This window comes from Ischnura elegans, chromosome 6 (genome assembly GCF_921293095.1).
Source record: "Ischnura elegans chromosome 6, ioIscEleg1.1, whole genome shotgun sequence".
Lineage (NCBI taxonomy): Eukaryota > Metazoa > Arthropoda > Insecta > Odonata > Coenagrionidae > Ischnura > Ischnura elegans.
The window spans coordinates 109,035,205-109,061,615 of record NC_060251.1 but is presented as its reverse complement, the minus strand read 5'-3'; the positions used below and the strand labels follow the sequence as shown (position 1 = coordinate 109,061,615).

Sequence of the window (26,411 nt, the reverse complement as noted above, 5' to 3'; positions counted from 1 at the left end):
TGTTTCAGGTTTTCCCAGGAAGTAGTAGGTGCCGAATATGGGGTAATTAGCTCTACGGCCTTGACAGGCAAATGTTTGATAAAATGCTTCAAAATTTTTCCGTTGCTCAAATTCCTCATTGCCATCGATTTGCAGACCCCCAAAAAGTAGAGGCATTGAGGTAGTTGATAAGACTGTAATACATAGAAAATTTAGTGATTTGTCAATTTCCCCAAGGGTTGTAAACGATTTTAGAGGGGGTCGTTCCTATGACTTTTTGTCGTGTCTCGTCTTGTTCACCGCAAACATTTGTATGAGTGAGTGAGTGCTCGGAAGTGGGTTTTATATTCAGCAGTGGCGTAGGGATATGCTTGGGTGGGGGGAGGGATGGCTTCAGATGGCGACCTTTCCCCCCCTCTCCCCCCAGGAACCGGGTGAATCCGGGAAAATTTTTGAAAAATGAAATGCCTGGAATCACATTTTACATCATTTTGGCACTAATGTAAGCCAGATGCAGTTATTATATGTCAAAACGAGACAATAGTTTTAAATATTTTTTTTATTTCTGAGGATTGGAGAGGGAGATCTATCCCCTTAATCCTCCCGTAGTTACGCCACTGATATTCTATATAGATAAATTCAAATTACGCCGAGTTAAAATCTCCATTTTTGCCAAGTAAAGAAAGAGATTTTAAGCCCAAGAGAGATTCATCCCTCTGATAGTACTTAATATTCGTTTGCACGCACGATTCCAGTTTGACAGGGCCAAAATGCTATCTGGAGTCCCCCAATACTGCGCAAGGAACGAGATTTCCACCCCTTGACCTCCGTCAAGGGCGTACTTCTTGGTCATTAGATCGGTTTATGGGTTCTTCGCCTGGAAGTGCCGCGTGTTTTAATGGCTCAGACGTCGCACTTCTAACCACTAAGGGATCCCAGTGGAACAGTTTAGGCCTTATGCTCTGGCCAATGAACTGTTTCGAAATACCAGCCCAAAAATACGACGGCGTCAAAATTAAACGATTTTCTTCGCTTGAGGAGCTCAAATGGACAGAATAAATATTGAAAAATAAAGGCCGGCTGCGTAGTAAACGAAAGCAAAAGCTGAAATTGAAAGCACGAGCCTTTCCTGTAATGCCGACACTACTGGGAAAAACAAGGGAGTATTCATCATCACCATCATCTCCAATCAACATTCGTAAAATGATATCCTAGAGTTAAATTATCAAATTTTATTGTAATCTAAATTGTAAGTACATATGTTTATTATCCGAACATAACTTATGCGAATATGATAGTTTATGTGAGTCATAAAATACTTTATGGCTCTATAAGTTGATTCGGAACATTGGCTGCTAAAAGGAAATGGTACTCAAAAGGCATACGCTGCCCCATAACTCATCATGGCGCAAGATCACTCAAGAGGAAGGAAAAAGATAAAACCTTGAGGCGCACTGGGCCACGTTTTTAGGGAAGTCACTATTTTCGCTCGACCATCTCAATAATCGCAAGGATTAAAGGCGCCACGAAATCAGATTCGATCAAATCATAGACCCCGCACAAGTGCTACCCATTTGACCCATACGAATACATGTATTTTCAATGGAAATAAGTACTGAATTTATCCGGCTATGAATAATGAACACCTTCATTGACAAGTCAATTATCATGGCTGTTACACGCAATGGACTGGTTAGTTGATTACGTGTAACATTCTCCTAAGGCACACCCATACAAGTTATCATACCTAAGCAAACGTTAATTTTTTTTTCAATATTTTATTTGGTCGACTTTATGGACGTAGTAGTAAACAATTCAGGAAGAAAATTGTGTAAGTAAAAAGGGGGTTTATGAATAGGAAAAAGCTAGAAAGAAGATCGCTCAGTAAGAATTCGAAGAAAAGGTTTGTGAGGAGTCCGATCTGGAGTGTAGCGCTTTACGGTGCGGAAACGCGGGCACTTTGGAAGGGGGACGAGAGAAGGCTCTAGGTGTTTATTTATTTATTAAATTATTCAAACACAGCCAAATTGGCCTTTACAATGAATACAGAACATAAAATCTGCATCTTTCACAAATATAGACTATAACCAAACTATAAAAAAGAAAAAAAAGGAATTCAGAAATGGCTTTTCGAAGCTGCCTCTTGAATGATCTCATGGGCATTGAAAGATCCAGGGAAGGGTGAGTACTCGAAATGGCATTGAAGGAGGTAGGGAGTCTGTAAAAAAGTGATCTCTGAGAGAGATAAAGACGGAATTTAGGTTAGTGTAGTGGGTGGTTATTACAGAAGGAGCGGGTGGGAATGTGGAGTGAAAAGAAAGGCAGCATATCTGAGGATCGGAACTTGCCATTTAAGGCATTGTAAATGAAGGAAAGATCATAAAAATTCCTACGGGAGGATAGTGGGACCAATGAGACGTGGGTCTGGAAAAGAATGGAGGGGGTGAAGTGGACGGGGAGGAAGAGAAGCGACGAAGTGCTGGAGATGGTGGGTGAGGAGATGCAGCTTCTAGATGAGATACGGAGGAGACAGAAGGTATGAATGGAGGGGATACTTAGCGGAGAGGAATATTAAAAAGTCATCCTAGATGCAACAATTCAGGGGAAGCCGGGAAGGAGGAGGAATAGACTTAGGCTTTATTGTGAAGTGAAGAGGGAAGACCACGACAAGAGGTGGGACTGATAAATTCCTGAATACTACATGCAAATCTCCATTAACCTGCCACATACGTGAAAAGTCGTTACGCTAGTATTGTTAGTGCAACTTAGAACAACTCGGATGGAATCACTGTAGTTTGAAGACTCAACATATTACGTAAATCCACGATCAGTTTATTCTCCAACGAAGCTAACAATAACTTACGACATCCAACATAATATGATAGAACAGATCATAAAAATAAAATAAGAGAGATGTACTGTAGATCAGATATATTTAGAATTTCGTTTTTTCCGCGACTGATAAGAGATTGTAGCGCGTTAGGACTTGCTAATAGGTTAATTGACTTCTAGCGAAGACTTTTTCCTTAAAGCATTTAATCTGAATTTTCCTAGAATTTCCTAACATTTTTATGACTGTGAGGTGTGCATATGGGAACCTTCTTGCATGCTGCAGAATGATCACCCCCTGACGAACAACCTCGGTTGGCTCGTAAGGTATAAAGGCCGTTTTACAGAGGGCACGTACTTGCGCAATCCGACGATTGTACGATGACGCAGTCAGAATTGCGTCTACATCTACATCTACATATTACCCCGCGAGCCGCCTAAAAGGCGTGTGGCAGGGGGTGTTAGGACACCAGCCGTTTACAAAAAAAAACAAATGAAGTGCTCTAACGAGGTTGGGACTAGCGTTTATTAAAGTCCTTTATGGTTCGGAGGAAAAACGAATTCCCATATCTATCCGTTCGGCAAAACATCTCTCTTAATTTATCGCTTCTATCGGACCCGGAAATATAGTGTGGCTCTAATATTATGTTCTCTGTGTCGCTCTTAAAGATATCCATTCTCAATTGTTCAAGCAATCTAAGCCTAGCGCGCAGCCTCCGAGTCTCCAACGGCTCCCAGCCTAATTCGCTTAACATCTGGGTAACACCGTCTGTACGCCCGTAGCAGTTTTTGACGAAACGCGCAGCCTTCCTTTGTATTTTATTCAGTTCGCGGATTAAGTCTTTCTGCACCGAATCCCATTCGCTCGCTGCATATTCAAGGTGCGGTCGGACGAGAGCGAAATAGCACCTTTCTTTCACATTCTCATCCGAAAATCTTCCCACAATACGCTTGACGAATCCTAATTTCTTCAGAGCTATGCCGCAAATATTCTTTATATGTGTTCCCCACGTGAGGTTCGAGGTTATCGTAACTCCCAGGTACTTCACTTCGTCTGTTGCCTTTATGTTAATACCATCCACTGCATAAACATGGTTAGAGTCGGACGAATTCCGCAAGAAATGTACCGCCATGCATTTGCTCAGATTAAGTTTGAGTCCCCACTCTTAGCTCCACAAATGAACGTTATTTAAGTAAGATGATAGAATTTCATAGCCAGAGTGATCACTTATTTCGCGGTAGATGACAGCGTCGTCAGCAAATAAACGTATATTACTACTAATGCTGGAGCAGAGATCATTAATGTATATTATGAACAACAGGGGGCCGATTACGCTTCCTTGTGGAACACCTGATGTAACTTTTATATCAGAGCTAATTCCGTCAAGAACTACTTTTTGTTTACGATCTCTGAGAAAGTCGCGTATCCAGTTTACAACTGTTTCGTTTAATCCGCATGACTTTAATTTGTATAAAAGTTTGTTGTGAGGTATAGTGTCGAAAGCTTTCTTAAAATCAAAGTTAGAACACATGCGAGAATGCGTGGACGTGAGATGGCAAAGTAGCCCCTGTTCTAATTTCGTTAATGCATTCGCGCAATTCCACGCAATTTGTAATTTTTTTAAATGGGCTGAACTTCCCTACATTTCTTCCTAATCAAAAATGAGTTTCGCTCAAATGTCAGCGCCGGCTTACCTTACCCTTTGATACTTTGATCCCAAAGATATGATCTGAATTGCTATTGCAGTGGCGCAGCGAAGTGGCGGTTTTGGGGGATAATACCCCAAAGCTCAGAGAAATTGTAATGTTTTATTAATTTTATATTATTGGACTAATATTGCTAATAGAATAGGGTAAGGATTAATAAGATACCCCTCAAGAAAGCCGTAAAACTCACCATTTTTAACCATTTTTCCCCCGAGGGCGGGGGATAAATGGTTAAAAGCGGGAGGGCCCCCGCACCTCCCGCTTACCCTTACGCGGGTATTCCATTACCCCTATACCGCCCAGTTTTAGTTGTGCCTATAACCCCTCCTAGCCTTAATTCCTAGCTGCGGCCCTGTACTATTTAGCTTCTGAAGGTATATCGAATTTCATGGTAGTTAAATAATGATTATGTAAAAGTACACACTTTATCATCAATTACGCAAACAATGAGACTCATCGGAGAGAAAATATGACTTGTATTATACATACATTAGATCCACCTCCGAGAATTTGATTTCCAACGTATTAATTTCGGCGAGGGATTACCGAACTGTGCGTCCACAAAATCGCTTTGCATTCCATTAATTCGGAAGGGTGAATATAACGCGTCAATCATCGACATCACGGCGATCGGGCGATGATGAAAAAAACAAACAAAACACGATCGCCATAATTTGCCGGGAGAATGGAAAGAGGATGACTGTTTTTTAGCGCGGTTTGCGCCAGACGTGTGTCATTTATAATCCCGAATGGCTGTTGTAGAGGCAGATGAGGAAACAGTAAAATCCTCAAGCCACGCCATTGGGGAGGCCTCATGACGTCCTTGCCGGTAATCACCATCACGATGGCAAAAGGCAAGACAAGTCCGCGCGTGAAATGGTGTGGACTGAAGTCCAAATCGTCACCTTCCATTTGCACCGCAGTAATACGAAAAAACAGGTCATTTCACCAATGGTACTCCCCTTTTGTTGAGCCACATTTTAGCTCCAGCTTGACCGCACTACTGTAATCATAAGGTAAAAAATCATATCGCGCTGCATGGATATCCTGAGAAGAAACAATGAAGATATGGCAATTTATCATTAATGAGATTAGACACGACCATGGCATTATTTATTCGAGAAAATAAAAATAATACAGATTTTTTTATTTCCATAATTTAACATTATTTTTATTCATTTTCTTATTTTAATAAATTAGTAAAATAAGACAGCTTCCAGTCCTGTGACTTAAGGAGTATTTATGAAAAGAGCTTCTGTCGACTTCATCGCATTTTTTAAACTTAAATTGGCTTCTTGGAGAGCTAACAATATTAAGTTTCACCAGCATACGAAAATAATTTCGCCTATAATTTTTAAATATAAATTTTCAAATTCATAACAATTAAAATACCGTATAATTATGAAAATAATTTAACCTATATTTTTTCACTCTCCCGACAAATTATCGCCAGTTATAACGGTAGATTAAATTGTGTGAGCCTCAGAGTATGTAAAAATAGATGCTTCCAGGAAGTGATATAGTTAACACCAATACCTACCTACTTTACATCTTGAAGGTAGCCTAAGTAATTGAAAATATTCAAACCTTGGAAATATAAAGTCTTAATCAGTTATTAACATTTTTAAAAATTGCAAAAAAAAGTACTCTTTCGGCACTATTTAATGCCGAGTGACCAAGTATATTTTAAAAAATTTTAATGCTTTTAGAAGCTAAGAATTGATAACCGAATAACCAACTGTAGGATGCTAAGCTGATAAGGATCCAAGAGTTAGCATTGAAATTTAGCCAATAAAATATTCTCAAAAGCAAGTACGAGAAAATGCAATAGATTAGCTCACACAAGTGAAAACCATGACCTCGGAAGAATGCTGGCATCAGTTTCGCAACTCAGTGCAACAACGCAAAAATGTGTACGTCGGCCGGGAATCGAACCCGTATTAACTGCATGGAACGCAACTATGGCGACCATTACACCACCGACGCTGTATGTAACAAGAGCATACCCAACTGACTAATTGGGCGAAAGTTTGCAATCATCAAGATCGCATGAGAATCCACAGTTAAAATTAGGGAAGGATAGCCACAGATGATAGGAGTCCCTTTACTTGGATTCCTAAATCCCTGGATAGACTCCGGTAACCCTGAGAACGATGGACGAGTGGAACATCGAAACGTCGGTAGCAGATATGTAGGACCTTTCCCGTGCTAATACCCGCGAAATCTTCGCTCCCATTTTTCGCCGGGAGAAGACGGATATTGCATATTTCAGAAAAGTTTCTCGAGTTTTCCACCGGTTGATGTTCTCCATGTCTCCCGACGTTTCGAGCAGCGAATAGGGTAGTTTCCTTCATCGAAGAAAACGAAAGGCATTGATTGCGATTCATTACCCACCCTCAGTGCATTCCTAATACACAAATTATTTGGTTTTAGAAATACCGGTTTAGACGAATGGCAATGGTCAATTTTTATCCTCATTTGAAAACGGCCATATTGGCGCCCATGCGATGTCACTCCACGCGACGTCACAGGGACCTAGTTTCTATACGAGTAGATAGGAGTTTTACATCGTCTGAGATTACCAATGCATGCATGAGGCACAGAGCTCAGGGAAACATGTCTTAATAATCACTTACTAAAACTGGCTAAGGTCGGAAAGTTTTCTTCGTTTGATAAGGTATTAAAAATCCTTATTTAAGCCAAGCGCTACCAGCTAGCAGGGTACTCTGCTACCCGCTAGCATCCTGCGTCGTATCAGCGCTCAAAGCCTCGCCCCAAGGTCACCTGACTTGCGGCAGCGGGAACCAGATCGACGTCACACGGAGTTTTCCCGGCATTCATACTTTTAGCCGTCGCGTTTTCGCGCGCTTGAAAATTTTCACTTTTCATTAAAATCGCGAAAAATAGGTATCGTCATTTAAAAATCTAAATGCGTGACATACGTACTCCAGGAATAATAATCTTTCGAGTTAGGCAATAAAAAAATAATAGGAAACTCCCCAATTGCTGTCCATCCTAAGGGGATTTTCTGAAGCCAGAACCTCCCCCCTTTTTGTTCAGAGGAAGATTCAGAAGATTCCTTGAGGATGGACAGCAAGTCGCTGCTCGAAACGTCGGGAGACATGGAAAACATCATCCGGTGGAAACCCAAGAAACCTTTCTGCATCTGATACGCCGGGGAAACCTAAGATCATACATTGCATAATTCCTTTACTCCTTCCATCCTTGACATGAGTATATCCGAGGGGAATAAAGATGACAGCTAAAAAAATTAAAAATCATGAATTTAACCATGTTTGCGTAATTTTCGCAACTCAACGCAAAAAAGTGTGCGTCGTAGTACAATCGCAGTGTAAACGGGGTATTAAGATCATGTATACGACGGTGTTCAACTTGGTTCACTGAATGATATTTTTAAAAAATAACTCTGCCAAAGTTACCTTTAATTTTACGGAAATTTCGACCATGTTTTAGATGCCGTAGTTAAAATGTGACATTTCGGAGAATTTTACAGTACTAAGAGGCAATTTCTACGTAAAATCACTTTATCCGAGGGCAATAAAGATAACAGCTAAAAAAAATTAAAATCATGACTGTAAGCAATGCTTGTATCATTTTCGCAACTCAATATAAAAACGCAAAAAAGAGTGCGTCGGCCGGGAATCGAACCCGGATCAACTGCTTGGAAGGCAACTATGCTGACCATTACACCACCGACGCCAGTTGTTTAACGGAGCGACAATAGTGAAAGTCATCCTCTGCAGATGCTCAAAGCATTCGACTGTTGGAACACGTCACAGATTCTCGCCATGAGGTCGGAATCTTCGCTTGTTAATTTGCTCCCGCTGGACACGGCGAGACGCGCGGCGGTGGCCGTCCGTACCGTAAGTCAACTTGTCTTGATTTCTGGTATTTTTTCATATACATCAAGTATAGGCGTAAAGTAGTAATTTATGGAAATGTTACCATCGTAACTCAGTACTGCCCTCGTTGTGGAATTGTGCCAGATAACAACTGACGACGTGACTGCGTGAGAAAATTGAAATCCTGGAAACTAAGAAGCAAAAGAATTTTAATGTTTTCATATGCCAAAACTATAGCTGGATCGAACTGTAGGTAAAAATTTAAAGAATGTAGGATTCGTTATGAGAATCTGTCCAAAATTTAAAAATATTCATGCGATGAGGACAGTAGATAATTCGCTTTCCTACGCTCCAAATTAGAATAATTTGTCAACTGGTCACCTTGTTATAATATCGACTTAATCCGGCGTGTCCAAAATAAATTTCTCAAATTAAATAATTACGATTTAGGAATGTCTCTGTCTGATTATAACACTTCATATCTTTAATCCCTTGTCAATTTGAAAACCCTTGCACCACACACGATCCTCCAACAATGCCCTATTCCTCTACAAAATTATCAATTCCTATTCTTTATAAGTAAATTTTAATGGATCCCGTCATAACTATACAAATCCGCACCTGCTTGTTGTTAATTACCATAGAGCAAATTATGTCTTCAACTCCCAGCTATCCAGAATGATGAGGTATAACTATAACTAGTCATAACAGCCCGTGAATCATTTCAGAATCTAGATTCTTCGAGAGAATATGTCAAAAAATTTAAGAATACTCACGCATTAAAGACAGTACATATTGCTTTTATTATTTGACTAGAAAAGGCTCAGATTTCGGCTTAATTCGGCACAAGTATTGATTTCTCCATGTATTCATCAAAATGTTATAGTTATTTGTGGCGAATTTTATAGTAAAAACCTGTATACAGCGATGTTAATTGGTTAATGTTTTGTGTATGTTCGTTATTCTCCATCATCTGTGAAGTATAATAAAAGCAATCATGGTTACGGGTTAACATGTAAATAAAGAAATACATAAAACTGGTATAGTATAGAATATCCGATATCATTTGCTGAATAGAACATCATAAAAAACTTTCCCCTTACATCCTTCCATTACCTGCTCAATAATATCTTCAATCGTTGCCATATATATTTGATATATTAGAGCTATTTATGAATCATCAATTATGGTATCAAGATGGCAACGGCGCGAAAGAATCGTAAATGCATCGATCTTCATTTCCTAACTCTTTTTTCTAATCGCACTAGCGCTTACCATGGTAAGTTCAGCAGTGTTAGGTAATAAGGCCTACGATGGTAATTCTGCGCGTTTACACGACGTTTTGAGGTTACGCGCGAACGAATCAACGTCGATATGATCGTAGTGTAAACGAGGTATTAACCTCATGTAGGCGACGTTGTCCAACTTAGTTCACTGAATGATATTTTAAAAAATAACTCTGCCAAAATTACTTTTAATTTTATGAAATTTAGATGCCGTAGTTAAAATGTGACATTTCGTAAAATTTTATAGTACTAAGAGGCAATTTCTATGTAAAATCACTTTTCATCCGAGGGGAATAAAGATGACAGCTAAAAAAATTCAAATCATCACTGTAAACAATGCTTGTATCATTTTCTCAACTAAACATAAAAACGCAAAAAAAGAGTGCGTCGGCCGGGAATCGAACCCGGATCAACTGCTTGGAAGGCAACTATGCTGACCATTACACCACCGACGCCATATGAAAATGACCATACTAAAATGACCTGTTATCCAAAATTTAGCGACGATCAAATTACATTTTATGAATCCATTACGGAAACCAGTAAAGAATAGCCTCAGATAAGAGAAATGCCTTCACTCCAAACAGCCTTTACTTGGTATCGTATGAAGTTAAAATAAAAGCTATATATTCTCAATGAGACTTTTCAAAATTTTTTAAATGGTCAAGGCCACGTCATTGATTTTACTCTCGTCTCATTGCACGAAGGCGTAAATGAACTCAAAACTGTAGGTACCGCGAAACCAACCGACTTATGCCATTACAAGAACATAAAATACAACCTATTAAATTTAGTTCACACATTTGTATATCTTCCGTTCTGGCCTACCAAAATCGCTCGAGCACATACACACAAACTCTTAAAGATAAATGTATCGTGTACCCAGGCCTTCAAATACATAAGGAAATTCTACGGTGGAAAAAAGATATACCTGATAGGGAGTCGATATCGTATCCCTCCAATGGGATCCAAGTGTTATAAATCATAGGCCTCACGCGATGATGAGAATAAAATAAAAGAAATAGACTGCAAAACAGAGAGATTTAAAATGTCATTCTTCCCTCGTACTATTAAGGATAGCAACGTTGTCTCAATTGATAGGATTAATGGCTTCGCTCGCTAGGATCACTCATTGCATGTTTTTTCATAATTCTAACCTTGCACATATTTGCTCTAGGAATTACTAACCATTAGCATTTTTTATGAATAAGCAGGTATATTTTGCTAGTGTGCGTAATATTTCTATGACCGTGCGGTTTGCATGTGGCGGTCCTCTTGCATGCTGCATGTAGGTGATTTGTCACCCCTAGCCAAGCACCCTAAAGGTGGCTCGTAGGGTATTATGTAGATGTAGATGTAGCATCGACAAATCATGTTTTCCCAGTGGAACTTTTGCACTAAATTTGATGAATGACATTCACCTCATTCAAGAACAAATTGACGTCGATTACCACTCCAGGCCGTTTCCATTTAAATCCATGCAAGAGGCGTCATGAATATGTTTCTAAAAAAATATACGTATTGCACCTTTCAGAGTGACTTATAAAACTTATCATTTTTAACTTCATTAGTAAATAATATAATAATTTACAGCTATTAAAAAAATTAGCCAACCTAGCGAGCAAGCATAAAACGGCTAATTTTCTAATGTCTATAATTAAGGGGAAAATAAAAGTCTACATCAACATGATACCCAGCGAGCCACCTCTAGGGTGTTTGGCAGGGGGTGACCAATCACCAACACGCAACAGGACCCCCACATGCTCACCACACGGTCATAAAAATAACACGCATTCTAATTTAATAAAGGAAAATCTAGAATGTGTAAATTTCTATATTTTGAAGTTGTTTCCAAGCATCCACAATAAAACTCAACATGTAATTATTAATGTATTATTGTATATAGTGTTGGAAATTGGGTTATTTCGGTCAATTTTCAATGCTAGTCGTATTATATTAAAATTAATGTATTATGTTTAACTACAGGTGTCTTTTCTGTATCTTACTATGTTCTTAGATGTTACTCATGTGAAAATATAATGCTATCTATCTGCTGAATAAATTAAGTAATAAGCAATCAGCAATGTGCAATAATAATAATATAAATTTTAATTTGAATAAGACAAGTAATAAAAATCTCACTTTTTCCCCAGACCTCAAAATTGAGCCAACTCTGACAGTGTTTTAAACAAGCATGAAAAGTGCTACAATAATAGCACGAGTTGAAATGGAAACGTATTTCATCATTTTGATTTGCCGATGCAGAACGTGCCGGATTGGGTACTTAGTACTTATAAATTGCCATTTTATTGGGTGAAATATGATAATTTAAGCGTAACGGTTATTTCAATTTTTCACGCATTACATTTTAGGGGAGTGAAAAATAGTAGCCTTTCTCCCTACGGTGACGTAGGTTATCTCCAGGATATAGACTCGCGCCCTTTACTATCATTTGTTTAAGGAGCGAGGAAATGGGACCGTTAATCAGTGTCGTCGCGAGCGAGCGATTGGGCCACGGCTTAAGTGCGTCGGCGAGATAAATTGACAGTGGCCTCTTAAGGCAAAATTGGAGGGACAAAATTTTAATTCCTACCTATTCTGCGGGTACACTAGGACTTAAAGATGTGAATGACGAATATACCTTGGTCCCATAATTTCGATTCAATCGCTAACGTTCATAACCACTGAATTAAATGGCTTTATAATACAGAGTTTGTGACTTCAAGGGTAAATCCTATATTATAAGGTTTCTAGGTTAGTTAACTATAACTTATAACAATTTTTTTACTTTAAGCGACCCGGATTTATATGAGTAATCATTATCAAAAGGCGTAAATTATTATGTAATTATCTTATCATTGTAACCTAGCTACCTAACGGAGGAAGATATAAATTTTAAAACGGATACCAGATTAGAGAAAAAGGATGGGTGAAGCTCATACAGCACAGGGAGAATTCTGCTCGCGTATTGTAAGTCGAAAATTGGTGCAAGGAATAAGTCGAGAATTCGCCCATTTTTACACGTGTACTGGCAGTGTAAATTTGGTCCAACTCCCTTGACCCTTATATGGAAAAAATATGAAGAAAAATTTGATAATGCATATGCTGTGGTCAGCAGTAATCTAAGCATGATGAAAGTTTCAAGACAGATGATTCAATTAAGTCGTCTACCTTAATGCCAGAAAATTTTTCCCAACAAAATGTGGTTAAAATCATTGTACAAATCATCATGCAACGTATACTACACAGGTGTACATTTTATTAGGACTATTTATATGTTCCTGCCGAAATATTAACGACTTAATCATCAGTTTCAACTAGAATGATGCTGTCTATCAATTTAAAATTCTGAATTTCGAATTATTTCCGTCATAGCCTCGCACCACGCGAATTGAACGCTGGGAAAACAATCACGTAACGATATAACTCGTGCGACTCGAACTGGTAACATCACCTATTCGATCATTGTGTTTTCCTTCGTGTACCAGCGCCTTGTGAAACAACTTGCGGTTTTACCAAGATTTTTTGGTTTTTTAAACTATCCAGCAGTACTTTTAAGATCCACCTATCATCTCATATTCGCTATCATGCTGTCCATTATGTCATTCACATTCATTTTTCACATCATTACCACTTTTGTTGCCACATCATCACTACTCGTCTTTTTTCCTGTAAGTATTTCCTGATGAATTATTTTGTACTGAGGAATCTTTTTCTGAGATAATAAATGAAATTTTTGAACGAATATGTTGCCTATGTCTTATTACCTGTTTAGCGTAAGTCAAGTGCCACCGTTTGCGTGGTTACTGCCATTTTCCGGTCATCCTATATTATTTCAAGAAGCCCTATCCCAGGTGGAGAATGGAATAACTACAACGGTCCCCTAATTAGGTTCCATGTACATACACGTGTATTATCCGGTTTGCAGCGGACATAAGACCATTTATACACCAGGTTTATTCCGTTTTTACTCGGGTAATAACGGTTTTTACACGAGATAAAACACGTGTAATACACGGCCTATACACTAGTTTGCGACCGTTTGCGCTGTATGGGATATATTCGTTTATCAGAGTGATGTCCTGGTTTTCAATAATTTTCAAAAGTTCCAACTGCTCTCGATAAAAATAATTGCCTAATTTTTATATATTCATTTTATAATTACTCCTACCGCAGTTACATATTAAGTGTTCACATTAATGTTACACATTAAGTGAAAACCAGTAAAATATCAATAGTTTCGTTGCCGGGTGCGAAATGTAGAAAAGAAACGAAATGGATTTAAACACGGTGGGCTAAACTCAGGGTCGAAACGAAATCGGAGTCAAAACTACTTCGGGCCGAAACTTAATTAAAACTCTGGGACGAAAGAAAACACAGACAATGTTTCGCACCGTGCGACTACGTACTTCACCTTCAAACAGTTTATTTTCAAGCCACACACCGAGTACGAAGTTTGGTTGACTGAAGTAAAGGTTCGGCCTACCGCAAATAGATGCATGGAGCACTCATATTTTTACCACTGACAGGAGAACGGTGATCGCAAACTGGTCATTCCATTTTTAAGCTCAATGATTTAACCTCTCTACACGCATGTAAAAACGTAATGGGTCGAAACTATTCCCTCTTAACCCCCTCCACTCAACTTCTGGGATCGAAACTTAACATCTACATCATACCCTGCGAGCAATGCAGTGGACGCGATTTTTCTTGATTTCAAAAAGGCATTTGATAAAGTACCCCACGGAAAGTTAATAATAAAACTGAAATCTTATGGTCTAGACGAAGATGTCATTTCCTGGATTAGAGAATTTCTGAGCGACCGCGTCCAAAGAGTAGTATTAGACGGTGCAGTCTCCAATGAGGTTAGAGTGACTTCTGGCGTTCCTCAGGGTAGTGTCATTGGCCCACTCCTATTCCTTCTTTATATAAACGACATTGGCGAAGTAGTACACAGTAAGTTACGATTATTTGCAGACGACGCTGTAGTTTACAGAGAAATCCGTTCCAGCAAAGATATGGATGAACTAACGAATGACCTTGCTGCTATCCAAGCTTGGTGCGATGCTTGGCAGTTGGAATTAAATTTGGAAAAATGCGTCGTAATGACTTTCTGGAAGAAGAATAACTCCCTACAACGTAACTTTATCATTCGAGGCACCCAATTAAATGCAGTTGAATCCGTGAAATATCTAGGCGTTAGACTCAATAATGATCTATCGTGGAATAAACATATTCGAGAAATAACCGGTCAAGCTAATCGTAAAATGGGTTTTGTTAAAAGAATATTAGGAAAGTGCGACGACAAAGTGAGAGAAATTAGCTACTTTTCCCTCGTTAGACCACATTTGGAATACGCTGCCAGTGTTAGGGGCCCTCATGAAAAAGGCTTAATAACAGAGTTAGAACGCGTGCAAAGAAGAGCTGCCAGGTATGTGAAAGGTCGTTACGATAGTCTTGTTAGTGTAACTGACCTCTTACATAAACTCGGATGGGAATCTCTGTCGGACCGTAGATTGAAAAATAGACTAAACCTTTTAGATAAATTCAAGAGCAGTGTCTTTTCTGACGAAGTTAACCATATCTTGCGGACGCCAACGTACTACGGAAGATCAGATCATATAAATAAAATAAGAGAGATAGATTGCAGAACAGACAGATTCCGAATGTCTTTTTTTCCACGATCAATAAGAGATTATAACGGCAGCAATAGAGCGCGTAAATAGATTGCATGACTTGTAGTGTAGCCTACTAACCTATGTAAAACTTACTGCATGTTTCTGAATTTCTATTCTATATTCTATTTCTAACAGCAGTATTATAGTTTGTTATTATACGGGACGTTTCTTGGACGGTGTGGTGTGCATGTGGGAGTCCAAATGCATGCTGCATGCTGGTGATTGATCACCCCCTGCCAAACACCCTAGAGGTGGCTCGCAGGGTAATTTGTAGATGTAGATGAGCCACCTCTAGGGTGTTTGGTGGGGTGTGAAAAATCACCAACATGCAGCATGCAAGAGGACCGTCACATGCACACCGCACGGTCATAAAAATATTACGCACACTAGAAAAATATACATGCTTATTCATAAAAAAATTGCTAATGATTAGTAATTCTAACTTAAAGTAAATTAACTATGAGCAGCAACTATTTCGTGCGGGAACGAAACTAACCCTAGGCCTCGTATTTTGGTTTCGCTCCGGGTCGAAACGAAACATTTTCCTTTCGTTTCACCCGCCATCCATGGTTGGTATCCTCCTGATTGATTGATGGATGATTTTGACTGATTTTGAAACAACCTAGAGGTTACACGCTGGACATTATGTAGATGTGGTCATTGCAAACCTGCCTTAAGCGGTAGTATACTTGAACACAATAGTAACACCTCTTTGCCATATTATTCACCACTCTCCTATTAGCCTATCTCCCGTCAGGTTAGCTTTTCTGAATTCCTAAGTTGCGATAGTGATAGGATGCCTTCGAATAGGTCACCCGTTGCCGGAGTTGAAAACGCCGGTGAATGCGAGGCTCTCGGAGACCGCATTACCGCGTTGGAGACGATGGTGCGGGAACTTCGGGCCCAGTTTGAAAGGGTGGCTGATACCGCTGAGGGGAATGGTCCGAGGGGTGGTTCTTCGAAAGGTCGCCGTGCCACAGGGGCTGCACGGGTTCGCCCGATTGCAAATAGCGGCTGGTCGATCGAGAGCCTTCCTCGAGGTCCATCTCTCGATGACGGGGTCACGTCACCCCGTAAATCTGAGGTTTGGAGGGTCGTGTCTCGGAGGGACGGTGGTAGTGTCACTCTAAGACGGGGTTTGGGGGATGCTGAGGCAAATCCCATCCCCGTCTCGAACAGGTACCAGTTGCTGTCGGATGGAAACTCCGAGGTGCCTGACGTGCCTACTCCTACCCCGAAACCGGCACCTAGGAAGGGGCGTCAGAGTGGGAAGGGGGGGATCATAGTGTTAGGGAGTAGCAATGTCCGTCGTGTGATGGTCCCGTTACGGGAGAGGGCAGACCGCGAGGGTGTAAGCGACCGTGTAACATCATGGTGCATCCCTGGTGGCGGTGTTCCTCAGGTGACGCAGGCGGTTGGTGCGGCGGTACGGGGCACGAAGTGCTCCAGACTGCGGGTTGTGGCTCATGTCGGCGTCAATGATGCCACCTTCCGTGGATCTGAGGAAATTCTAGATTCCCTCCGGGATCTGAATGCCGAAGTGAAGCGGGTGGGTGGGACCATTGGGGTCGGCATAGAGCTTTCAATTTGCAGTCTTGTCCCGAGGATCGATCGTGGCTCTCTGGTTTGGAGCCGAGTGGAAGGCATAAACCAGAGGCTGCGTCATTTCTGCACGGACATCGGAGCCTCCTTCGTGGACCTTAGGCCGGCAATCCGATCGTGTCGGATCCCTCTGAACCGTTCGGGAGTCCATTACACGGCCGAGTCGGCTAGTCGTGTAGCGAGTAGCATATTTGAGCACTGTAGGTCTTTTTTAGAGTAGAGAGCAGGGCAGAGTGTAGATATAGTAGTGGGTTGAAAAATAAAGGGGTAAGTTCAAAACTTTTCACAGACAAAAATTCTTCCAGAAATGAGAATAGAGTAGTAGAAAGAAAAATCAGCGTTTCAGGTATTACATTTAAGCACGAAAAGCGTCAGTCGAGCAATACGTTCAAAGGCAGTCAAGGCTCAAGTCAGGTGAGACAATAAGACATGCATTTCCATTTATCAGCGGTATAGAGCCTGTGAATAGTATATTCGACTAAAGCAAATCAGAATTATTCCCGAATCGCAATAATACTGCTTCCGAAGTTTTAATCGTGGCTGTGGTTAATTGCCGTAGTTTAAGAAATAAGATTCCCGAATTCCACCATTTAATTCATAGTACGAAGTGTAACGTCATTTTTGGAACAGAAAGTTGGCTAACAAATGATGATTCAGACAATGAGATCTTCCCAAAACCGTTCACTGTTTATCGGAAAGATAGAATTAATCGAGTTGGGGGCGGAGTTTTTATAGCTGTAAAGAATTCAATCGCCAGCCAAGCGATAACCGTAACTGAGACCAGCGTTGAATCTGTGTGGTGTTTAATTAAATGTCCAAAATTCAAAACTATTTTATTATGTTCGTATTACAGACCACCTAACTCAGATATAACGTCAATGTTGGATTTTCAAAATCAAATAAACAGCGTAGCATCCAAGTATGCTGAAAGAAACTTGATTGTAGGTGGAGATTTCAACGTACCTTCTATAAATTGGGAGACTTATAGCTTCATTCCTGGTGGGAGGGATAAAGTGATCTGCGAGGCTTTATTACACACATTTACATCTAATTCATTGCTTCAAATAGCATCCGCACCAAACAGAGGAGAAAATATTCTTGATTTATTAGCGACAAATATACCACATCAGGTAGTAAACGTTGGCACTGTCAAAGGAATTAGTGACCACAGGGTAGTAACTGTAAAGTTTTCTCTAAATACCGCTGTAAACTTTAAAAAAGAGCGTAAAGTTTTCATTTTTAAAAGAGCTGATTTTGATGGGTTTAAGAGTCATCTGAAAAATGCTTTCCCCGAGTTTCAAGAATCAGTATTAAAGTTAAATGTAGAGATTACTTGGATAGCTTTTATTTCGCTCGTAACTTCGGGAATAAATAGCTACATTCCTAGTAAAACAGTAAAAGAAGGCAGCGAACCGAGATGGTACAACACGGAAGTGAGAAGATCATTGAGGCGACAGAGAGCGTGTCATGCAAAAATGAAAAAAGTCAGCACGGATTTATCCACTAATGAACGCGAGCTAATAATTAAAAAATATAGGATGACTAAAGCCGCCACGAAGGAAGCGTTCAGGAATGCGTTCACGAATTTTAAAAGAAAAACACTAGTAGAGCAGTTACAGGATAACCCAAAAGCATTTTGGTCATATGTTAGGGAAGTTCAAGGTAAACGATCTACCGTATGTTCGCTGAGAAACGACAATGGAGATGTGTTGACAAGCAGTTACGATAAAGCCAATTTATTAAATTCCTACTTTAAGAGCGTGTTCACGGAGCCTTCCGAAAACTCACCCGAGACCGATGACAATCCCTGTCTACATAAGATGCCAGCTATTGACATTAGTACGCTCGGAATAGAAAATATATTGAAATCGCTTAGTCCAAATAAATCACCTGGTCCAGACGAAATCCCTTCTCGCGTATATAAAGAACTAGCCTCAGAAATTGCCCCTTACTTGCAGTTAATATTCAGTAAATCCATCAAGCAACACGAAGTACCTAATGAATGGAAAATCGCTAATGTAACGCCAATATTTAAAAGTGGAGACAAGGAACAGCCATTTAATTACAGGCCGATATCTTTAACGTCCATCTCTTGCAAAGTCCTTGAACACATCGTAGTCAGCTCGGTAATGAAACACCTAGACGCGCAAAACTTATTAATGGGAACTCAACATGGATTCAGGAAAAGCAGATCGTGCGAAACTCAGTTAGCGCTTTTCGCCCACGATATTTTAGTCTCCGGGGAAGACAACATTCCAGTAGACGCGATTTTTCTTGATTTCAAAAAGGCATTTAATAAAGTACCCCACGGAAAGTTAATAATAAAACTGAAATCTTATGGTCTAGACGAAGATGTCATTTCCTGGATTAGAGAATTTCTGAGCGACCGCGTCCAAAGAGTAGTATTAGACGGTGCAGTCTCCAATGAGGTTAGAGTGACTTCTGGCGTTCCTCAGGGTAGTGTCATTGGCCCACTCCTATTCCTTCTTTATATAAACGACATTGGCGAAGTAGTACACAGTAAGTTACGATTATTTGCAGACGACGCTGTAGTTTACAGAGAAATCCGTTCCAGCAAAGATATGGATGAACTAACGAATGACCTTGCTGCTATCCAAGCTTGGTGCGATGCTTGGCAGTTGGAATTAAATTTGGAAAAATGCGTCGTAATGACTTTCTGGAAGAAGAATAACTCCCTACAACGTAACTTTATCATTCGAGGCACCCAATTAAATGCAGTTGAATCCGTGAAATATCTAGGCGTTAGACTCAATAATGATCTATCGTGGAATAAACATATTCGAGAAATAACCGGTCAAGCTGATCGTAAAATGGGTTTTGTTAAATGAATATTAGGAAAGTGCGACGACAAAGTGAGAGAAATTAGCTACCTTTCCCTCGTTAGACCACATTTGGAATACGCTGCCAGTGTTTGGGACCCTCATGAAAAAGGCTTAATAACAGAGTTAGAACGCGTGCAAAGAAGAGCTGCCAGGTATGTGAAAGGTCGTTACGATAGTCTTGTTAGTGTAACTGACCTCTTACATAAACTCGGATGGGAATCTCTGTCGGACCGTAGATTGAAAAATAGACTAAACCTTTTAGATAAATTCAAGAGCAGTGTCTTTTCTGACGAAGTTAACCATATCTTGCGGACGCCAACGTACTACGGAAGATCAGATCATATAAATAAAATAAGAGAGATAGATTGTAGAACAGACAGATTCCGAATGTCATTTTTTCCACGATCAATAAGAGATTATAACGGCAGCAATAGAACTCGTAAATAGATTGCATGACTTGTAGTGTAGCCTACTAACCTATGTAAAACTTAATGCATGTTTCTGAATTTCTATTCTATATTCTATTTCTAACAGCATATAGTAGTATAGTTTGTTATTATACGGGACGTTTTGTGGACGGTGTGGTGTGCATGTGGGAGTCCAAATGCATGCTGCATGCTGGTGATTGATCACCCCCTGCCAAACACCCTAGAGGTGGCTCGCAGGGTATTATGTAGATGTAGATGTAGATGTAGCCTTGAGGGTGAGCTCGGCATTGCGTTACGTCACTCTCCCTTCTGGAATGGCCTGCTGCCCCGTCCATTACGTGCCGTCGCGGTCACTACATAGGCAGAGGAAACAGTTACTCAAGATTATGTGCGGATCCATTCTGCCCCGTAATTGAGCAGCGGGGGTCTGCATTCGTTACTGCGCGATTTGATTTGCGTAAATGCTATGGTGGTTTATTGGGAGAGGGGGTATGGGGAGACAGAAGGATGCTTTACTGCCCTTGAGTGGTAGTCGACAGCGAGGATCCAATTTGCGGAAATTGATGGGCGCAGGCGAACTTTTTCTATGACTGCAGAGCTGAGGCACTCAAAAAGGTAAGGGTATAAGGGTATTCGCGTCGTGCTGAGTGCCTTCGAAAACCTTTATTCTGTTTATACTCTTAATAGGTTACCCTGACAGCAGGAGCGGATCCAAGATTTTTCTTGATGCTGATGATGATGCTTTAGATTTATCAAATAGGTTTAGCCTATTTTTCAGGGTACGGTCTGACAGAGATTCTCATCCGAGTTTATCTAACAAGAGATCTTTGTAAGAGATGAACAAAGCAGAAGTGATGATGGTATAAAAATGTAACAGCAAACTATGAAAAAACGATTACCGTTTAACGCACACGGGATCACCTTATACCCCGCCCCAAAATATTGCTCATTATTTGCATCCCTACGTGCGTAAACTAAAAACCTCGAGTAAACGAATGCCCCAACAAAAAGGTTTGCATCAACAGGATGACCTCTTAGATAAACTCGAATGGGAATCTCTGTCAGACCGTATCCTGAAAAATAGACTAAACCTTTTATATATAAATTCAAAAGCATTGTCTTTTCTAACGAAGTTAGCCATCTTACCAACTCCAAGATACTACGGAAGATCAGATGATATAAATAAAATAAGAGAGTTAGATTAGCTTTAGAAAAGGACCTCGTTGACTTAAATGACTGGTGCAGTACTTGGGAGTTAGATTTAAATCTTGAAAAGTGTATGGTGATGAATTTTTGGGACGAGGATATATCTTCAAGAAGGAGCTACACCGCTAACGGGATTCCTCTACCAAATACCGAATTCGTTAAATACTTGGGGGTCACCATTACCCGGGATCGTTCGTGGAGTAAACACATACGTGAAGTATGCGGGAAAGCTATAGTAACAGAAGTACCAGTTATGTATAGGATGTAACAGATGTTGTGATGTAACAGATAACGTGAAGTATGCGGGAAAGCTAACCGTAAACTTGGATTTGTAAAAAGACTTCTCGGTAAATGCCCAAAAAAGGTGAAAGAAATAAGCTACCTGACTATAGTGAGGCCTCAAATAGAATACGCTGCTAGCGTATGGGACCCTTATGAAGTAGGACTGAAAGCTGAAATCAATCGAGTACAGCGCAGGGCGGCCAGATTTGTGATGAGTTGTTACGACAAAAAGTGCAGCGTTTCAAGTATGTTACACGAGTTAGGATGGGAATCTTTACAGGAGCGTAGATCGAAGTATAGGCTTAACTTACTTAGGAAATTCGAAGAAGATATTTTCTCAGACGACGTGAATCATATCCTTCGTTTACCATCGTATTTTAGTAGACGCGGTCATGAGTATAAAATCAATGAAATAGACTGCAAAACAGAGAGATTTAAAATGTCACTCTTCCCTCGTACTATTAAGGATAGCAACGTTGTCTCAATTGATAGGATTAATGGCGTCGCTCGCTAGGGTCACTCATTGCATGTTTTTTCATGGTTCTAACCTTGCATGTATTTGCACTAGGAATAACTAACCATTAGCAATTTTTTTATGAATAAGCATGAATATATTTCTAGTGTGCGTAATATTTCTATGACCGTGCGGTGAGTATGTGGCGGTCCTCTTGCATGCTGCATGTTGGTGATTGGTCACCCCCTGCCAAACACCCTAGAGGTGGCTCGCATGGTATTATGTAGATGTAGATGTAGAACAGACAGATTCAGAATGTTTTTTTCCACGATAAATAATAGATTATAACGGCAGCGTTAGAACTCACAAATAGTGTTAATGAACGCGAGCTAATAATTAAAAAATATAGGATGACTAAAGCCGCCACGAAGGAAGCGTTCAGGAATGCGTTCACGAATTTTAAAAGAAAAACACTAGTAGAGCAGTTACAGGATAACCCAAAAGCATTTTGGTCATATGTTAGGGAAGTTCAAGGTAAACGATCTACCGTATGTTCGCTGAGAAACGACAATGGAGATGTGTTGACAAGAAGTTACGATAAAGCCAATTTATTAAATTCCTACTTTAAGAGCGTGTTCACGGAGCCTTCCGAAAACTCACCCGGGACCGATGACAATCCCTGTATTCATAAGATGCCAGCTATTGACATTAGTACGCTCGGAATAGAAAATATATTGAAATCGCTTAGTCCAAATAAATCACCTGGTCCAGACGAAATCCCTTCTCGTGTATATAAAGAACTAGCCTCAGAACTTGCCCCCTACTTGCAGTTAATATTCAGTAAATCCATCAAGCAACACGAAGTACCTAATGACTGGAAAATCGCTAATGTAACGCCTATATTTAAAAGTGGAGACAAGGAACAGCCATCTAATTACAGGCCGATATCTTTAACGTCCATCTCTTGCAAAGTCATTGAACACATCGTAGTCAGCTCGGTAATGAAACACCTAGACGCGCAAAACTTATTAATGGGAAATCAACATGGATTCAGGAAAAGCAGATCGTGCGAAACTCAGTTAGCGCTTTTCGCCCACGATATTTTAGTCTCCGGGGAAGACAACATTCCAGTAGACGCGATTTTTCTTGATTTCAAAAAGGCATTTGATAAAGTACCCCACGGAAAGTTAATATTAAAACTGAAATCTTATGGTCTAGACGAAGATGTCATTTCCTGGATTAGAGAATTTTTGAGCGACCGCGTCCAAAGAGTAGTATTAGACGGTGCAGTCTCCAATGAGGTTAGAGTGACTTCTGGCGTTCCTCAGGGTAGTGTCATTGGCCCACTCCTATTCCTTCTTTATATAAACGACATTGGCGAAGTAGTGCAGAGTAAGTTACGATTATTTGCAGACGACGCTGTAGTTTACAGAGAAATTCGTTCCAGCAAAGATATAGATGAACTAACGAATGACCTTGCTGCTATCCAAGCTTGGTGCGATGCTTGGCAGTTAGAATTAAATTTGGAAAAATGCGTCGTAATGAATTTCTGGAAGAAGAATAACTCCCTACAGCGTAACTATGTCATTCGGGGCGCGCAGTTAAAGGCAGTTGAATCTGTGAAATATCTAGGGGTTAGACTCAATAATGATCTATCGTGGAATAAACATATTCGAGAAATAACCGGTGAAGCTAATCGTAAAATGGGTTTTGTCAAAAGAATATTAGGAAAGTGCGACGACAAAGTGAGAGAAATTAGCTACTTTTCCCTCGTTAGACCACATTTGGAATACGCTGCCAGTGTTTGGGACCCTCATGAAAAAGGCTTAATAACAGAGTTAGAACGCGTGCAAAGAAGAGCTGCCAGGTATGTGAAAGGTCGTTACGATAGTCTTGTTAGTGTAACTGACCTCTTAGATAAACTCGGATGGGAATCTCTGTCGGACCGTAGATTGAAAAATAGACTAAACCTTTTAGATAAATTCAAGAGCAGTGTCTTTTCTGACGAAGTTAACCATATCTTGCGGACGCCAACGTACTACGGAAGATCAGATCATATAAATAAAATAAGAGAGATAGATTGCAGAACAGACAGATTCCGAATGTCATTTTTTCCACGATCAATAAGAGATTATAACGGCAGCAATAGAACGCGTAAATAGATTGCATGACTTGTAGTGTAGCCTACTAACCTATGTAAAACTTACTGCATGTTTCTGAATTTCTATTCTATATTCTATTTCTAACAGCATATAGTAGTATAGTTTGTTATTATACGGGACGTTTCTTGGACGGTGTGGTGTGCATGTGGGAGTCCAAATGCATGCTGCATGCTGGTGATTGATCACCCCCTGCCAAACACCCTAGAGGTGGCTCGCAGGGTAATTTGTAGATGTAGATGTAGATAGTACAGATGACTTGTAGTGCAGCCTACTAACTATGTAAAACTTAATGCATGTTTCTGAATTTTATTATTATTTCTAACAGCATATGGTAGTATGATTTGTTAGTATGCGTAACGTTTTATTGACTGCGTGGTGTGCATGTGGGAGTCCAATTGCATGCTGGTGATTGATCACCCCCTGCCAAATACCCTAGAGTTGGCTCGCAGGATATTATGTAGATGTAGATTTATAGTTAAGTGTAGAATCCTTATAGTTCTACCCTTCGATAGCTGTTCGTCATAGAGTTATTAAAGCGCTATATACTCTTCGCCTGCCCGGCAGGATGTCCAACCACAGAAGTTGTATGACAAGACGTAATAAATGGTAATGAGAATTATGTAGATGTAGGTGATACCTTGCGCTAGTGTTACATCTGGTTGTGTCGGGCTTTGGGAGCATGCGATGTTCCTACATACTAATTTTGGTTGCAAGCCGTATGGAAATGCATAGCGGACAAACAAACGGACATTAACTATACTGGCACATCTTTGTCTGACCTAGAACCGTGCCGTTTGTAGATGGATCCTCACGATATTGTTTAATGACCTATCTCAATGGAAATCATGCAAAGTAGTGATGGGTCGATCATGAACGATTCGATCAAAAAGATTGAATCACTAGGTGAATCAAATGACTCATGATTAATTTCGTTAAACAAGTCGATCATCAATCATCAATCACTCCGACTTCCGGTTTCATATCAATCATCTCAGTTTCCGGTTTGTTTCAAAATTTGGAACGATCGATGCTTGATCTCTTTTCGTCAGGGCAGAAATAGTTGTGAGAAAATTTAATACTATGTTATAAAGAACTGAAAATACATGTGTAATCTTTTTCTTATATGTTTTCCAGCAGTTATCAGTACTAATAACACAAATACACGTAAAAGGAAAATATTAAGATGACACTTGTAGGAGAACGTTAAGAAGTAGAAGTTAAAGCTGTTAACATTTTATTGTGCCGTTCATAAAATTATCCTGCAGATCAGATTAATGCATAGTGTGTGGTGCATTTTGTGTTATATTTTGATATATATATTTAGAAATTATTCTATTAGTGTTAAGAAACTGTGGCAGTTTTGCCTTCCCAAATATTTTCATGACACTACTTCCTTCATTTTTGCAATCTAATTTACTTATCTAGGAATTCACAATCAAAATAGTATATGAAATGATGATATGGATAGCAATCAGCGTTACCAATGCTCTTCGCAGATGAGGCAATATTTATTCGATTATTCAAAGTGATTTATTACATCCATTGATTCTTTTCGATCTTGATTCCTTTTGAGTCTTTTCGATCATGATTGCTTTTGAGTCTTTTCGATCTTGATTCATTTGAGTCTTTTCGATCCATAGTGATTGAATCACTTATGTGACTCGAGTCAAAATGATTTAATCACAAAATTGATCGACTTTGCCCATCACTAATGCAAAGTTAGTGAAGCTGAGGCTATCTTGCCATTACCAATTATATGGCCCACCAGAAGCTGTTGGGCGCAGTCAAAAATTGTCTATATAGACAAATGAACTCCCGCCACGGAAATCTTTAGTAAAAGGCGAAAGATTTTTTCGAACTGATGAGAGTTCTGTCCTTTCATAATTCAAAATTTAAAAATTTGAGGTAGCCTTACTGATTGACACAAATAATCATAGTGAGAGGCAATTTAACTTTGAAATAGGTCTTAAGGAACTCAGAAAATAGAATTTTTGGACAAAAATACTTGTAAAGAGTACTTTGGGGCATATTAATTGTTGGTTTTAAGGAACAGTGGTAAAACATTAACAGTAGTACAGTCAAAAGTTAGCTA

The 26,411-nt window shown here is 39.8% G+C and overlaps 3 non-coding genes across 3 annotated transcripts; all 3 read right to left on the bottom strand.

Moving 5' to 3' along the window:
- Nucleotides 1-8,163: 8,163 nt before the first annotated feature.
- Nucleotides 8,164-8,235, bottom strand: Trnag-ucc. Its single transcript has one exon. It is a non-coding gene; the product is annotated as a tRNA-Gly (tRNA).
- A 1,812-nt stretch (nucleotides 8,236-10,047) lies between these two features.
- Nucleotides 10,048-10,119, bottom strand: Trnag-ucc. The gene has a single exon. It is a non-coding gene; the product is annotated as a tRNA-Gly (tRNA).
- Nucleotides 10,120-26,079: 15,960 nt separating this feature from the next.
- Nucleotides 26,080-26,197, bottom strand: LOC124161619. The gene has a single exon (XR_006865396.1). It is a non-coding gene; the product is annotated as a U5 spliceosomal RNA (small nuclear RNA).
- Between the last annotated feature and the right edge of the window lie 214 nt (nucleotides 26,198-26,411).